Source organism: Nicotiana tabacum, chromosome 19 (assembly GCF_000715075.1).
Source record: "Nicotiana tabacum cultivar K326 chromosome 19, ASM71507v2, whole genome shotgun sequence".
NCBI lineage: Eukaryota > Viridiplantae > Streptophyta > Magnoliopsida > Solanales > Solanaceae > Nicotiana > Nicotiana tabacum.
The window spans coordinates 117,259,238-117,277,273 of record NC_134098.1 but is presented as its reverse complement, the minus strand read 5'-3'; positions in this window follow the sequence as shown (position 1 = coordinate 117,277,273).

The window sequence follows — 18,036 nt, the reverse complement described above, 5'->3', positions numbered from 1 at the left end:
ACTGAGACAATACATGTGATCACTGCATCTGAAGCAACAACATCTGGTCTGGCAGGAAAAGTATAGAATCAGCCCTGACCGCCACCAGATCGGCCTCCCTCTCTTGGGCGACCCCTAGCTGACTGAGCCCCACCCTGAGCTGGCTGAGCGGGTGGTGGAGCAACTGGTGCAAAAGTAGTAGCATGACTCCTCAGCTGAACTGGACCTCGCGTATGGTGGGGACAATATTTCCTCACATGGCCCAGCTCTCCACACTCATAGCACTCCATCTCGAAGAATGGTGGCGAGTTTTGAGGCGGACCTCGGGAACCAGAATAACTACCAGGAGGACTTGTTACATATGATCCCTGAACTGATGGTGCACGGAGCGTACTCGGGGCTGGAAGCGCATTGAGAGCTGGACTCTGATGAAAACTGTATGAACTATGGATGGATGATGCATCACGATGAATTGGATCACCCTTGTTTTGGTAGAACTTTCCTCCAGAAGGTACCCCACCAAAACTACCCGAACCTCGAGGCCTTTTAGCCTCTTAGCCTCTCTGTCACCACAATCCTAGTGACGGACCACCTCTATCTGTCGAGCAATTTTACCCACTTCATCAAACGTGGCACCAGATCCCCTCTCCCCAGTCATAAGTAACTGCAGCTGATATGTGAGGCCATCAATAAACCTCTTAATCCTCTCCCTATCATTGGGAACCAACCAAACTACGGGACGAGCCAACTTAGAAAATCTCATCTCGTACTGTGTCACGGACATGCCATCCTGACATAACTTCTCAAACTGTCTGCGCAGCTCCTCCCTACGAGACTGTGGCACGAACTTCTCCAAAAAGAGAATAGATAACTCCTGTCATATAAGTGGCACTGCACCGACTGGCATGCGTCTCTCATAAGCCTCCCACCATCTGAAAGCAGCCCTAGAAAACTAAAAAGTAGTGAACGAGACCCCACTGGTCTCTAGAATACCTGTTGTCCGAAGCATCCGCTAGCATTTATCCAAAAAACCCTAAGCATCCTCTGACTCAGCACCGCTAAATGATGGAGGTCGAAGCCTCCCAAATCTCTCAAGTCTTCTCTGCTCATCATCTGCCATAACAGGGACTACCGGGGCCTGAGCGGCTGCAACTGGCTGGTCTGGTAGTGCCCCCAGTATCTGAAGTCCATGTACTACCTGGTCTGAAGTACGGGCCACAGGGGTATGAGTAACTCCCCCGGCCTGAGAAGTGGCAGGTGCGGCCTGAGTCAAAACCACCTGAGCAAGGCCAGTGCAAACTGTCAATATCTGGGCCAAAGTCTTCTGAAGGCCTGGAATCTCAATGGGTACAACTGGTGCAATTGGTGGTACTACAGGTGCTGGTCCCACTGTGGTACGAGCTACACCTCGACCTCTACCTCGTCCCCGGCCTCTACCACGGCCCCGGCCTCTCGCGGCCCTAACTGGTGGCACTGGTGACTCACCGTCTGATCCGGTAGTATGTGTCCTCACCATCTGTGAGAGAATAGAATAACAGGACTTTTAGTTTTCGAAATCAACAAGTTCGCACAACTGAATACAATAAAGTAAAATTTTCTAAGGGTTCGGCAGCCTCTTGAAGATAAGTACAGACGTCTTCGTACCGATCCGCAAGACTCTACTAAACCTGCTCATGACTCGTGAGACCTATATAACCTAGGCTCTTATACCAACTTGTCACTACCCTAAATCTCACCTATCGTGATGGCGCCTATCTCAATACTAGGCAATCCAACAATCTCAATAAACCACCATATCTTTTAAGTTTGAAAACAAAATAATTAAATTCAGCTGAAGAAACCCACAATTTTCAAATATAACACTGCCAAAATCCGGTGTCACTAAGTACATGAGCATCTAATATGAATACAAAGTCTGACAGATAAAAATTACTGTCTCAAAATATATAACAGTACAATAATTAAACAAGAAAGGAATCTAGTCTGCGGACGTCAAGCAGCTACCTTGATAGTTCCCAACGGAATTAACTTCGAAATCGAGCAGTTGCCGTATCCGGGAGCACCTGGATCTGCACACGAGGTACAGAGTGTAGTATGAGTACAAATAACTCAATAAGTAACAAGACTAACCTCTGGGCTGAAAGTAATGACGAGCTCTGCAGGTACAGTCCAGTATAAATAATGGTACAACAATGTAGGCATGCTTTCAAGTTCAACAGTTAAACTCAGTACAAGTGAAATAGATCAATAATGCATGATATGAGGAATATGAAATCTCAGTAGAAAGACCTCAAGTAAATATTGGTCACCAATTATTCGTTCACTCGGTACTGTTTATGGAAAATCCATTCCAAGGGTGTTCCAACCCATATATAAATACACATCGACTAACAGTCAGTCACTCAGTACCGTATAAGGCCAATCCAACCATAGGGTAATTTATCCCCAAATGTAAATGATACGGACAAGATCCATGTCCAGGTAAATTCATTACAATATAAATAAGTAAGGCAAGTCCATGCCCTGGGAAATCCATCCCGAATATATATAATCATCTACGCTCACTAGGGGTGTGTACAGACTCCGGAGTGGTTCTTTTAGTCCAAGCGTGATATAAAACCTTAATGGCCTATTGCAGGTGGGCAGTCCCGATAAGTATAATAATAAAGCCTATAAGTCCAGCTGTAGGCGGGCAGCCCCGATCCATAAAATAGTAAAGCCAATAAGGCCTGCTGCAAGCGGGCAGCCCTGATCCTGAACAATAATAATGTATAAAGCCATTCTGGCCTACTGCAGACGGGCAGCCCCGATCCATTTAATGATAACATATATAAAGCCAATATGGCATGCTGCGACGTGCAGCTCGATCCCATAAATATCCTTACAATGGACGAATATGACTGAGTGTGAAATATACATTTTTTTAAACAATTATTTCAACAGCAACACGATCCCATGGGTCCAAAAATATCGGCACATAGCCTAAACATGATCTTTAATAAGAGACTCAGCTCAATTTCCTAACACGAGGAGAATATTCGGATAATAATATGATTCTTTATATTTTACAACTCCATAGAATTTATTAAATCACAATTTCTATGGTGCACGCCCACACGCTCGTAACCTAGCATGTGCGTCACCTTCAACAATTGATATAGCACCAAATTCAGGGATTCATATCCTCAGAACCAAGTTTAGAAGTGTTACTTACCTCAAACCGTGTAATTCTTTACTCCGCTATGCCTTTGCCTCATGAATTGGCCTCCAAACACCTCGAATCTAGCCACAATTAATTTGATTCAGTCAATAAAATTTATTGAAATTAATTCCATAAGCAAATACTAATTTTCCAACAAAATCTGAAATTTAGCTCAAAATTCTCCCATGCGACCCACGTTTCGAAACTCAACAAAAGTTACAAAATCCGAAAGCTCATTCAACCACGAGTCTAACCATACCAATTTTACCAAAATCTGACATCAACTCGACCCTCAAATCTTCAAATATAACCAAGAGGGTCTGCTAATCATTCCAACTTAATTCACCCATTAAATGTTAAAAACAATCATGGATTCGGGTAATTTGACCAATAATGAGTTAAGAACACTTACCCCGTTATTTTTCTTGAAAATCTCCCAAATATTGCCTCTTCCCGAGCTCCAATCCGTCAAAAATGGAAAATAGGACGAAGTCCCATTTTCAGAACTTAACTTTCTGTCCATACCTCTCTTCTTCGCGAAGCACAAAATCGTGTTGCCCAACATTGCTCTTTGCGAACACGAGACACTGCTCGCGAACGCGATGCTTTGCCGAGCTCTTCTTCGCGAACGCGAAGGCAAAAACCCATGCCCACTATTTTTCCCTTCGCGAACGCAATACCCAAACGTGAATGCGATGCACAACCCAGTTCCTGTTCGCGAACGCGAAGGGCAAATCTTGCCTGCCTCAAATTCTCCTTCGCGAACGCGAGGGCCCACTCACGAATACGAAGAAGGAAACTGTAGCGACCCAACTGGTCGTTTTGACTGTTAGAACCACGTTCCCCTAAATAAGACTCTCTGTATGTGCTTTTACTAATTTATGACTTGCGGAGATGGTTGGTTCAGGATTTGGAAGTTTTCAGGTTGAAATCGGAGCACTTGGTTCCTTAGTTGGCTTTAAAAGGGTGAGTTTGACTTCGGTCAACATTTTTAGAAAACGACCTCGGAATCGGGATTTGGCGGTTCCAATAGGTTCGTATGATGAATTTGGACTTGGGTGTATGATCGAATCAGGTTTTGGATGACCCGGGAACATTTCGGCGCCTAAGTGGAAAGTTGGCATTTTGGAAGAATTTCATAAATTTGGATTGAAGTACATTTCAATGTTATCAATGTCTGTTTGGGATTCCAAGTCTGGGAATAGCTCTGTATGGTGATTCTGATCTTAGTAGCGCATCCGGATGTTAATTTGGAAGTCCGTAGGTAATTTCGGAGTCATTTGGCGAAAGATAGAAATTTAAAAGTTTTTAAGAAGTTTGGACGGGAGTGGACTTTTTGATATCGGGGTCGGGTTCCGATTCCGGAAGTTGGAGTAGGTCCGTAATGTCAATTATGACTTGTGTGCACATTTTGAGGTCAATCGGACATGATTTGATAGGTTTCGGCATCGATTGTAGAATTTTGGAATTTCAAAGTTCCTTAAGTTTGAATTGGAGGGTGATTCGTAGTTTCGATGTTGTTTGATGTGATTTGAGGCCTCGAACAGGTTTGGGTTATGTATTGGGACTGGTAGGTACGATTCGACGGGGTCCCAGGGGGCTCGGGTGTGATTCGGGGTGGTTCCGGACAAAGTTTGGGTGTTTAGATGCTGCTAGTTGCTGGTTCTGGTGTTGTTCTTCGCGTTTGCGAGGAGCCTTTCGCATTCGCGAAGAAGGATTTACTCCTGGGACTTTGTTCATCGCGTCCGCGATGAAGGAATTTCTGATGTCTGTCGTCTGGCTTCGGAAGCTTATATCTCTCAATAAATAACGAATCTGGAGATGATCTAAAAATGAAAGTTGTAGCCCTTGGTATCTAGTTTTTAGAAAGGTAAACCCTTTGTCATTTGGATTTGTGTACAAAAGGTTATGGTAGATACACTACAGACTATCTGGGAAGAGTTTAGAAATCTCTACTATATATGGCTGATTCTGGAAGCTTATATCTCGCAATCTACAATGAATTGGGAGATGATTAACATATGAAAGTTATAGCTCTTGATGTCTAGTTTTCAGAAAGCTAAACCATTTGTGATTTGGAATTTTGTACAAAATGTTATGTCCATTATACTAGAAGTTGTTTGAGAAGAGTGTGAAAATTGATTTTGAGAATTTTGTTCATCGCGAACGCAATGGGGGGCTCGCGAACATGAAGAAGGGTCGCCTGGGCAGTGTATAAGTTTGCAAAAATGGGTTTGGCTTATTGCATCTCATTTCCTTCATGGGAGCCGACCTAGGAGCGATTTTGGAGCTCCATCTTCATCATTTATGTCAAGGTAAGTGATTCCTACCTATTGCAAGTTAAATACTTGGTTTATATACGAATTTAGGCGTGAAAATTCATGAAAACTAGTAGAAATTTGGGGTTTTGAAGAAAAACCTAGAAATTGGTATTTTTGGATTTTTAAAACGAAATCCGACATTGAATTTGGAAAAAATGATATAATCGAGTTTGTGGTGTTATGGGTAACGGTTATCTTCGAAAAATTTTAAAATCCGGGTATGTGGGCCCGAGGGTAAATTTTACCGACTTTTCGAACGGAGTTGGAAATTGTTTAAATTGATTAATTATGGGTATAAGAACATATATTTATTGATTTGCACATTGATTGCATATTTTTGGATCGACAAGCAACGGTTTGAGGTATTAGAGTGGCGTTGGAGCCGGCTATGGAGTTTCGGAGCGAGGTAAGTCCCTTTCCTAACCTTGTAAGAGGAAATTTACCACATAGGTGATTCATATTAATAATTATTGCTAATTATGGGGGTTACGTACGCCCGAAGTGACGAGAGTTTGTACGTAGCTACTAATATTGCTAAAGTCCGGGTAGTTTAGGACTCTAATCATGAATTACTTGTGATAATTGCCTCTTTTAATTACTTAAATTGCTAGAATTATATTGTAAATTATTTGAGGAAATAGTAAAAGATCGAAACTTCCTATACTCGAATTTTGTGTAAATTATTGAATTGTTAATAAAGATTGAACATCCTACGTGTTAATATTATAATAATTTCTCATTCCGGAGGTCCATAAAAAAATGTCATCCTTTCTTGTGGACCGGGCGAATGCCTCGGCAGTATAGATGCATTTATGGATTGCGCCGCACGTCCCTCGATAGTGTACACGACACTCTGGATCAGGTCGTACGACCTCGGCAGAAATCGTGCCTAATAATAATAATTACACAATACTTTGATATTTTATTACAGCTTGTGAAGCTAATTGATAAATTGGAAATTATTGGAATTGAAAGAATTAATTATCTCTGCTTGTTAAGGAAATTATTATCATTCCTATAAATCACATCGATTAAAAATATTATATTATAATATTATTGACCCTTAGTGAGTGTCAAAGTCGACCTCTCATCTCTACTTCTTCGAGATTAGGCTTGATAATTACTGGGTACACGTTGTGTTCGTACTCATGCTACACTTGCTACAAATTTTTATTGTGCAGGTACAGATATGTCTAGCGGTTTTGTAGGCGCAGAGGTGTGGGTAAAATGCGGGGACTTAAGGTGAGCTGCATTCTAAATTACGATCCGCAGCCAACAGAGTCTCATTCAGAGTTATTTACATTTTTTCCTGTCTAATTTATATTTCGGACAGATGCTGTATTTTATTTTAACTCCCTAGTAAATGCTCGTGCACTTATGACACCGGGTTTTGGGAGTGGTTATGGGTTGTTTAGAAATTTAGTTGCTAAAATATTTATCACTTACTCTATGATTTCTATCTTTACTATTTAATTGAAAAACTTTTGATTTTAAAATACTAAAATGGGTAATTAAGTTAACTAATTATGGTTGGCTTGCCTGACAGTGGTGTTAAGCGCCATCACGACCTGTAATGGATTTTGGGTCGTGACAACATGGTATCAGAGCACTAGGTTCATGTAGGTCTCACGAGTCATGAGCAAGTCTACAAGAGTCTTGCGGATCGGTACAGAGACGTCTGTACTTTTCTTCGAGAGGCTACAGGACTGTTAGGAGTATTTCCATTCTTGACTCCTTTATCGTGCAGTTTGATTCCATTAAGGCTTGTGCCTTTATTTCCTTCCCGCGCATTCTTACACGATGTTGAGCGCTCGTATCTATTGGGCATTGAGGAATTGTAATGGTACTACAGATGTGATGCAGGATGTTTCTCCCTGCGTATTTGATTGGGCTATTGTCGTCGCCTTGCGGAAGGCCGTTTTATTATTTCAGCTCAGTATCGGTAATTCCTACTATTTTGAGGCTATGCACGGTGCTGGTGTTATGGTAGGGTGTCTGTCTACGTGTCAAGCCAGTGAATGGCTCGGGAAGAGGATTTCTCAGTGCATGATTTAGAGGTTCAGTATTTAATACCAACAAAGGAAAAACGATCAGTCTATGAATGTTCAGGTTTGGGTTGTTAGAGTAACGAGATTTGGTATTTTTGAGTGTGGTGGAAGTTTTATCTGTGATGTGGTGTCGTTGTTCTTGTTTGAATGTATTAAGGTTCGTTGGTATTACGGTCTTCTTGGATTTAGCCTTCGAGGCAGGGTGTTGTGAAATGGTGCCTGAGAGATGGTTGCCAGAGATAGCTATGTGCAGATTGGTATTTCTAATGTGACAACTCGAGTAAAATGACCTTCCAGGAGGCTTAAAACTGGTAGCAATTTATTGGTTCAGGTGCTACAGAGGTAGATTTTGATTTGATGCAGTGTTTGGGCAGTGAAGTATGAGGGAGGACATGGCGGGAAGTGTTTTGTGGTAGTTGAAGTACTAGCGGGTCAAGTATGAAAAGCAGAGATTGAGAAGTTTCTTAGAAGAGATGGTTTAACCGAAGTAAGAGTGGCAAATTAGCATATGGATTATGTGGTAGGATAACCAAGTGCCTTGGGAAAGTGTAGAACGGTTTGGGAATCGTGATGAAATGTGATTTGGCCTACGGATTTTTATTTGGAGTGGTGGTCAATGTACGAAGAAAGATTGAATATGGCAGAAAAGAGTTTGCTTGAAAGAAAGAGTGGTGTGAAGATCTGATTATCATTTCAGATGCAATATGACTTGAGTTGGATGATAATGTTGAACTCTCAGTGTATATCAATAGGGAATGAACGGACTTGTACAGCTGGTGGACGAGCATAGGCTCGGGATATTTACTGAATGCGTGGTAGTTGTACCCAGTGCAACGTTGTTGGAAAATGTCGGCATGGAAGTTTACAGGTGGGTTACCTCCTGTGAGCAGGATAACGGTTGGGTGATGAAGATGAAGCTTCTATTAAGAATTTTACCTGCTACCCGGTAAGAGGTCGAATAGGTGATTGTGGCTGATGGTTCAGAATGTTCGAGGAAAGCTTAACAAAAAGAATTTAATTGGCGATTAACGGCGCGGAATCATGGTAAATAAGGAGGAGGAATAGTTTTGGGCTCTATATTATGTGATAGTATCTTAAAGCTAAGTGGGAGAGTCCCACCATCTACGATTGGATCGCATGGTCGTCGGCTTGTGCAACTTCCGGTTTCGGTGCATTAGTGAATTATTTGTGACTAATTCGAGCAGAGAAATTAATAAATGTGTGCTATATTTCGTCTTATCGATTCAGGTGCAGGTTTTGGGAAGACTCAGAATTATACTTCTTGTGGAGGTAATGTGCAAGGATTAAGCCGGTTGCTTCTTTGTGAGGGTATTCATGTACTAGCAGGGAAATGGAGTTTGGTTATATTTGAGACCAGGTCAGAGTGGGTGACTCTTAGAAACGGTTCAGTGAGTTCAAGAATTTAAGTCTGGTACTTAAAGATTTTGGGTCTGTGGTATGGTTAAGGATCGAGTTCTGCAGTGGATTGTGAACGGGGCTTGGAGTATTCTATGTTATTATCGGGTAAGCGGTGCAGTATTGGAGGAAAGGAAGAAATGGATTCGGATTTGCGGGAGGTTCTGCATAATGTGTATACCAGTCGGAGACGCTATCGTGCGCTGGAAAAAGGTATGAGGTGATTCATGGGTATTGAGATGATGTAGTCTCGCGATTCGGGTCACTCGGGATAAGTGCGGATTGAGGAGCTAACATTATTTCTAAGGCATGTCAAGGGTAAATTTAAAGAAGTTAGGTTGGTTGTAATGGCTGAATCAGCGTGATTGTAGCAATGGTCGGTTCATCCGGTGTGTGAAGTTATAACATGTGATTTGTGGTTATACGTGCAGGCTTGACAGCCACCAATAACTGATTGATTTGGGAGGTAGTCGATTCAAATGGCTTTGTTGGGTAAATGGATTCTGGAAGAGTTATGACGATTTAGATCGCGGTTTGAGGTTGTGTTTTTCTACGATTTGGGAATTCGGTTGCGTGTTGCATTGGTCCTTCTGGAATGATGCTAAGTGGAAGGTTTCTAGACAGTGAAGTGTTTAATTCTACTAGTAGTTCAAGGGTTATGGTAAATACGTGTATTATCATGTAGCGGCATGATAAGTGTGGTGAGTGATATGGAAATTGGAAGTTGAAGATCAAGGTTACGATTTGGTTTTGATAAGAATATCACAAGCTCAGAGGAGCGAGGGAGGATTTTAGATGTCCAGTTTATGGTGGCATTATTGACAGGCAGTCGGAGGATGGTATATGTTGTGTTAGTAGTGTTGGGGTATTGAAATGTTGATGCCTGGCTAGTTATGTAGAAATAGCATGGTTGATGGCCATTGATGTTCAGATTTGGCTGCCTGCTGTGGAAGGTTGTGGGAGTATATTCCACGAGGAAATTTGTATAAGTGTGATATGTTGGTTACTTGAGTACTAAAGATTTAAAAACCAAGTACGAAGATTCTTGGGTACAATCGTTGATGTAAGAGTTTGTTCCGGATTGGGACAGTTGCTCGTGTGTGCCATAAATAGGGCCATTGTGAATCCTTGAAAGGTTATTAGCCCAGTATGGTATTATCATAATCGGTTTGAGCTCCGTTGGTGGGACTAATGTGAATGTGTGCTTTGCGTAAGGTCGGATATATTCATTCATCATAATATTCCTTATTAAGGAGTCGTCGGGCATTGGATTTTATTTCCACCGTCAGTTATTCCGTGTAGTCTCTATTGTGCCATGTGGGTTGTGAGGCGGTTTGATTATTCGTACTCGTATTGAGACCCCGTATAGTTTGTGGTGTTATATGAGAAGGATGGCTCTCGAGATGCAAGTCATTTATTGCACCTTAGTCGTGCTTGAGTTTTGTAGCGTATGGCGCTATCTGATGGTATTGTGCACTTGGCGTACTTGTGGTTGACATTCGATTTTTTCATAGGTATAAGCGTTTTTGGCTTGATGGGTACTTCCCTATTTATTTTCATGTGTGGATCGGGTGGCATGCTACCATAAGTATGTTGTTTGGATCGAGTTGCATGCCGCAACAGTATCATGTGTGGATTGGGGTGTACGCCGCAACAGTATGATGTTGAGTACGGTTCCCCATATCTATTCTTGCGTGTCTTGTTTCTCATTTTCTTAGGAAGGTTCATAACATCTTTTCGATTGTTTAAATAGTTACGTGGGTTGAGTAGTTCTTTCCAGAGTCTGTTCCCTTATGTATCAAATTCGAGTTTGTAGCTTGTTGGCACATTGTGGCATTATATGAGACTTTTGGCAGTGTCTGAGGTGGCTTATTGCCTGAGCAGCTTGTACTGGGTGAGACGCGATTATTGGACTTGAGATCAGTGCGATTGGACTTATGTGAGGCATATTTGAGAGCAAATATTGTTATTTGGTTCATAATGAGGTAATGTTCTTGTCAGAAGGAGAAACTCAATGATTTGTTGACTCGGCAGTTGGTTATGAATTTCTACACATTTCTTCCATCGTGGAAGCATTGCAAGAGTTGGAACAAGACTTATATGTGTCATGAGGTGTGTTGTAGGCATCAGATTCGTGGAATTTCGGCTATTGTTATCGAAGGATGTTATTATGGTCATGTGAATTATGCGGTGCATGGCCTAAATTCAACAAAGGTATGCAATCATGTATTGGTGCATCGTGTATTGATTGATACGGTGTTCGTATGTTGGAAACAGGCCTGGTGGAGAATTCTGGATGTTAGAATTGGGTTCTAAGGGTTATTTGCCTAAATAAAGGGGAGTATCTTTAGATTGACTCGAGATAATGTGCTCAACTGAGTAGTGGTAGCACGGGAAGGTGCACGAGGTGTTAAACAGTGATTTCGGACAACTCCGGAGCAGTTCTTAGCACGTTCGAGGACGAACGTATATTTAAATGGGATAGAATGTAACAACCCAACTGGTCATTTTGACTGTTAGAACTCCGTTCCCCTAAATAAGACTCCCCGTATGTGTTTTCAATAATTTATGACTTGCGGGGATGGTTGATTCGGGATTTGGAAGTGTTTAGGTTAAAATCGGAGCACTTGGTTCCTTAGTTGGCTTTAAAAGGGCGAGTTTTACTTCGGTCAACATTTTTAGAAAACGACCTCGGAATCGGGATTTGACAGTTCCAATAGGTTCGTATGATGAATTTGGACTTGGGTGTATGATCAGATCGGGTTTTGGATGACCCGGGAGTATTTCGGCGCCTATTGTGAAAAGTTGGCATTTTGGAAGAATTTTATAAATTTTGGTTGAAGTGCATTTCAATGTAATCAATGTCCGTTTAGGATTTTGAGTCTAGGAATAGCTCTTTATGGTGATTCTGTTCTTAGTAGCGCGTTCGGATGTTAATTTGGAAGTCTGTAGGTAATTTCGGAGTCATTTGGCGAAAGTTAAAAATTTAAAGGTTTTAAAGAAGTTTGACCGGGAGTGGAATTTTTGATATCGGGGTCGGGTTCCGATTTCGAAAGTTGGAGTAGGTCTGTAATGTCAATTATGACTTGTGTGCAAAATATGAGGTCAATCGGACGTGATTTGATAGGTTTCGGCATCGATTGTAGAAGTTTGGAATTTCAAAGTTCCTTAAGTTTGAATTGGAGGGTTATTCGTAGTTTCGATGTTATTTGATGTGATTTGAGGCCTCGAACATATTCGTGTTATGTATTGGGACTGGTTGGTATGATTGGACGGGGTCCCGGGGGCCTCGGGTGTGATTTGGGGTGGTTCCGGACCAAGTTTGGGTGTTTTGATGTTGTTGGTTGCTGGTTCTGGTGTTGTTCTTCACGTTCGCTAGGACCCTTTCGCGTTCGCGAAGAAGGATTTTTCTGATGGGACTTTGTTCTTTGCATTCGCGAAGAGGCTATGACTTCGGAAGCTTATATCTCTCAATATATAACGAATCTAGAGATGATCCAAAATGAAAGTTTTAGTCCTTGGTGTCTAGTTTTCAGAAAGGTAAACCATTTGTCATTTGGAGTTGTGTACAAAAAGTTATGGTGGATACAATACAGACTGTTCGGGAAGAGTTTGGAAATCTCTATTGCACAAGGCTAACTTTGGAAGCTTATATCTCGCAATCTACAATGAATTGGGAGATGATCAACATATGAAAGTTATAGCCTTGATGTCTAGTTTTCAGAAAGGTAAACCATTTGTAATTTGGAGTTGTGTACAAAAAGTTATGACCATTATACTGGAGGTTGTTTGAGAAGAGTTTGAAAATAGATTTTGAGACTTTTGTTTATCGCGAACGCGATGGGGGGCTAGCGAACGCGAAGAAGGGTCGCCTGGGCAGTGTATAAGTTTGCAAAAACGGGTTTGGCTCATTTCATCTCATTTCCTTCATGGAAGCCGACCTAGGAGCGATTTTGGAGCTCCATCTTCATCATCTATGTCAAGGTAAGTGATTCATACCTATTGCAAGTTAAATAATTGGTTTATATACGAATTTAGGCGTGAAAATTCATGGAAATTAGTAGAAATTTGAGGTTTTGAAGAAAAACCTAGAAATTGATATTTTTTGATTTTTACCACGAAATTAGACATTGAATTTGGAATAAATGATATAATCGAGTTCGTGGTGTTATGGGTAACGGTTATCTTCGAAAATTTTTGAAATCCGGGCACGTGGGTTTGATGGTGAATTTTATCGATTTTTCGAGCGAAGTTGAAAATTATTTAAATTGATTAATTATGGGTATTATAACACATATTTATTGATTTGCACATTGATTGTATAGTTTTGGATCGACAAGCATCGGTTTGAGGTATTAGAGTGGCGTTGGAGCCGGCTATGAAGATTCGGAGCGAGGTAAGTCTCTTTCCTAACCTTGTGAGAGGAAATTTACCCCAAAGGTGATTCATATTAATAATTGTTGCTAATTATGGGGGCTACGTACGCACGAAATGACGAGAGTCCGTGCGTAGCTACTAATATTGCTAAAGTCCCGATAGTTTAGGACTCAAATCATGAATTGCTTGTGATAATTGCCTCTTTTAATTACTTAAATTGCTGGAATTATATTGTAAATTATTTGAGGAAATAGTAAAAGATCGAAACTTCATATACTTGAATTTTGTGTAAATTATTGAATTGTTAATAAAGATTGAACATCCTACGTGTTAATATTATAATAACTTCTCATTCCGGAGGTCCATAAGAAAATGTCCTCCTTTCTTGTGGAGCGGGCGAATGCCTCGGCAGTATAGATGCATCTATGGATCGCGCCGCACGTCCCTCGATAGTGTACACGATACTCTGGATCAGGTCGTACGATCTCGGCAGAAATCGTGCCTAATAATAATAATTACACGATACTTTGATATTTTATTGCAGCTTGTGAAGCTAATTGATAAATTAAAAATTATTGGAATTGAAAGAATTAATTATCTCTGCTTGTTAAGGAAATTATTATCATTCCTATAAATCACGTCGATTAAAAATATTATATTATAATATTATTGACCCTTAGTGAGTGTCAAAGTCGACCTCTCGTCACTATTTCTTTGAGATTATGCTTGATACTTACTGGGTACACGCTATTTTCGTACTCATACTACACTTGCTGCACATTTTTATTGTGAAAGTACACATATGTCTAGCGGCCTTGTGGGTGCAGAGGTGTGGTTAAAATGCGGGGACTTAGGTGAGCTACATTCTAAATTACGATCTGCAGCCAACAGAGTCTCCTTCAGAGTTATTTACATTTTTTCCTGTCTAATTTGTATTCCGGACAAATATTGTATTTTATTTTAACTCTCTAGTAAATGCTCATGCACTTGTGACACTGGGTTTTGGGAGTGGTTATAGGTTGTTTAGAAATTTAGTTGCTAAAATATTTATCACTTACTCTATGATTTCTATTTTTACTATTTAATTGAAGAAATTTTGATTTTAAAAATACTAAAATGGGTAATTAAGTTAATTAATTATGGTTGGCTTACATGACACCGGTGTTAGGCGACATCACTACCTGTAATGGATTTTGGGTCGTGACAGAAATCAGAAAAACACACCAGCAGTCTTCATCCAACATGCCAAGTCCAAAAATGATCGGTTAACCTCCCGAAACTCACCCCGAGCCCCCCGGGACCTCAACCAAACATATCATCAAGTCCCAAAACATCATACGAACTTAGTTGAACCCTCAAATCACCTCAAACAATGCTAAAATCACGAATCATACCCCAATTCAAGCCTAATGAACTTTAAAATTTTAAGTTTTCACAAACGACGCCGGAACTATCAAATCAAGTCTGATTAACCTCAAATTTTGCACACAAGTCATAAATGACATAACGGACCTATTAAAATTTTCAGAATCGAATTTCGACCCCGATATCAAAAAGTCAACCCCCTCAGTCAAAACTTTCCAAAAATTCGACTTTCGCCATTTCAAGCCTAATTCCACTACGGACCTCCAAATAATTTTTTGGACACGCTTCTAAGTCCAAAATCACCATACGGAGCTATTGAAATCATCAAAACTCCATTCCGGGGTCGTTTACACATAAGTCGACATCCAGTCACTATTTTAACCTAAGTTTTCAATTATGAGACTAAGTGTCTCATTTCACTTAAAAATCTTTCCGGACCCGAATCAACTAACCCGGTAAATTATAAAATAACTGTAAGGCATAAATTGAGCAGTAAAGTGAGGAAACGATGTTGTAATACTCAAAATGATCGGCCAGGTCGTTACAATGGGGAGATTGATGAAGATGCCACTCATCGTATTGGGGCGAAATGGATGAAATGGATACTCGCTTCGGGTGTTTTGTGTGACAAGAAGGTACCACCAAAACTTAAGGGTAAGTTCTACAGAGTGGTGCTCAGACCAACGATGTTGTATGGGGATGAGTCAGTCAAGATCACTCATGTCCAGAAGATGAAGGTAGCAGAGATGAGGATGTTGAGATGGATGTGCGGGCACACCAGGTTAGATAGGATCAGAAATGAGGTTATTTGCGACAAGGTGAGTGTGGCCCCTATTGAGGACAAGATGCGGGAAGCGCGACTTAGTTAGTTTGGTCATGTGAGGAGGAGGAGCACAGACGCCCCAATGAGGAGATGTGAGAGGTTGACATTGGAGGGCCTACGGAGAGGTAGAGGTAGGCCAAAGAAGAGGTGGGAGAGGTGATTAGGCAAGATATGGCGCAGCTTCAGCTGACCGAAGACATGACCCTTGATAGGAAGGTATGGAGGTCGAGGATTAAGGTAGTATAATAGGTAGTCTAGAGTATTCATAACAGTAGTATTGGCACGCAGTCTCGCCTTCTGTTGGTAGTAGGTTTTTATGACTAACCGTTGTTTTCTTTCATTGTTGATCACCGTACTGTCTTGTTGTTTTTATTCTGCTTTTATATGACTTTTTAGTACTGTCCTTTCTTGTCTATATTTTCATTAATGTAGTGCTTATGCTTTCCTGAGCCGAGGGTCTATTGGAAACAGCCTCTCTATCCTCACAAGGTAGGGGTAAGGTCTGCGTACACACTACCCTCCCCAGACCCCATGGTGTAGGATAATACTGGATATGATGTTGTTGTTCTAAGTATATTTTTCTCAGAAGTGCTCTTCAAAAAAATACTTTCGATGAAAAACTACTTTTTTTACTTCTCAAAAATTGTTTCTACTTCCACTCAAAAGCACTTTTGTTCTTTTAAAAGCTTGGCCAAATAGACTACAAGTAAAAATGAACCTAGTAACCGGTAGAGAAAGGACCCCTCATATATATATATATATATATATATATATATATATATATATATATATATATATATATATATATGTTGTATTTGTTAAAAACCTTACAAGAAAATAAATATCACCTAACATGTTTTACAATAACTCTCTCCTTTCTTTTCAAAATTCAATTCCACTTATTTGGATGCTTCTTCACTTACAAACTTCACCATTTATATCATCTGATATTGTTCTACTATAATTTATTCAAGTAGTCAGTGATTCCATGAGAGCATCTCAAGTTGTCTTCTTTTTTTTCATTTTAGGATATATCGATGTCCTAAAACCCCAAATGTCAGCCATTTCTTTCTAACCTTTGTAGGAGATGACTATTTCAATTAATTTAGACGGTTCAAATGAGAGTCGCGAAATTAATTCTGCTTATATAAATGTCTTGAATCCACATTTTTCTAAAATTTTCTGTCACGACCATGTAAATAATAGTAATTTTTTTCATTTTAAAAAAAAAAGGTACCGTTGAATACCATGATTTGAGTTCTATATATACCAGCTCTTCAAAGGGTAGTGGCAATTAAACAAATAAATGGAGCATATTAAGCTCATTAGATTGGAAGAAAGGGCAAGGAACATTGTCCATAAAACAAGGCTTCCTTGTTTATTGCATTTTTAAAAAAAAAAAGAAAAAGAAAAGTAAACTCGAAATGTCCACAAAATCCTTCACTTAGTAGCCAAACTTATATAAGTAATGACAAATTGTTACAGAATATCCGGATGAAGTAATACAAAACATAAGTCGTCAATAGCTTTTGCCCAATGTGGGGATGCAACCAAGAAATTTAAAATAATTATATTAAAACTGTAACACATTAGTTATAAAATAGCAAGTTGGTTAAAACAAATATCTAGTGGGTGTAGTCTTTATCTAAGAGAAAAACAGACATTCTTTCCCTGTTATTAGTATTCTTACGAATTTGGATTTGGATTTTACTTCTCCTGCCAATATGATAATTTATTAAATCAATATATTTGATGAATATTTTCTGCACATGCTTAATAATTCTTACCTTTCCATCTCTTTTTATCTTTGTTTTGTCCTTCGATGAATTTCGACTATAACTAATGTTGCACTAACTAAATAAGCATCAAGAAAAAAGTAACTTGAAAAATAAAAAGCAATGTGCACATTGAATTAAACTCGACGAATTGTGTTACGAAATTATCATTGAACCAAAATAAAATTTTAGATATAACAAGTGGGAGGGTTTAAACTTTGTTCTCTTCGCGTCCCAAAATGTCTTTGTTACTTCCGAAGTGAAGAGAATATTTTGCCTGATAAAAATACTTACAGCCAGGAAATGTAATCTGGTGATTTTGTCATGAAAAGTTTTCTATCTATCTGATCCTACAATTAATACCAGATAAGAAGCATTTAATTTGCTACTTATCACGATTAAATTCAAATAAAGAACTAGTAATCTAAATATTTACTCCCTTCGTCTCGCATTATTTATGTGTTTTTCTTTTACACGTCCCTTAAAAAAATATTAATTAGAAGAGACTATTTTACCCTTATTTATATCTTAAGATATAATATCTTTTTATTGAATATTTAGTCTATTTATGTGATATTTTCATCTTCAAGAACAATTACTATTAAGGATAAAATGGAAAAAAAATTATCTTAAACTTTTAAAATGAAAAAAAATTAAATATCTATTTTTAGAAATCACGATAAATAATTTGAGACGGAGAGAGTAACAATTGGATTATTAAACCTTTAAG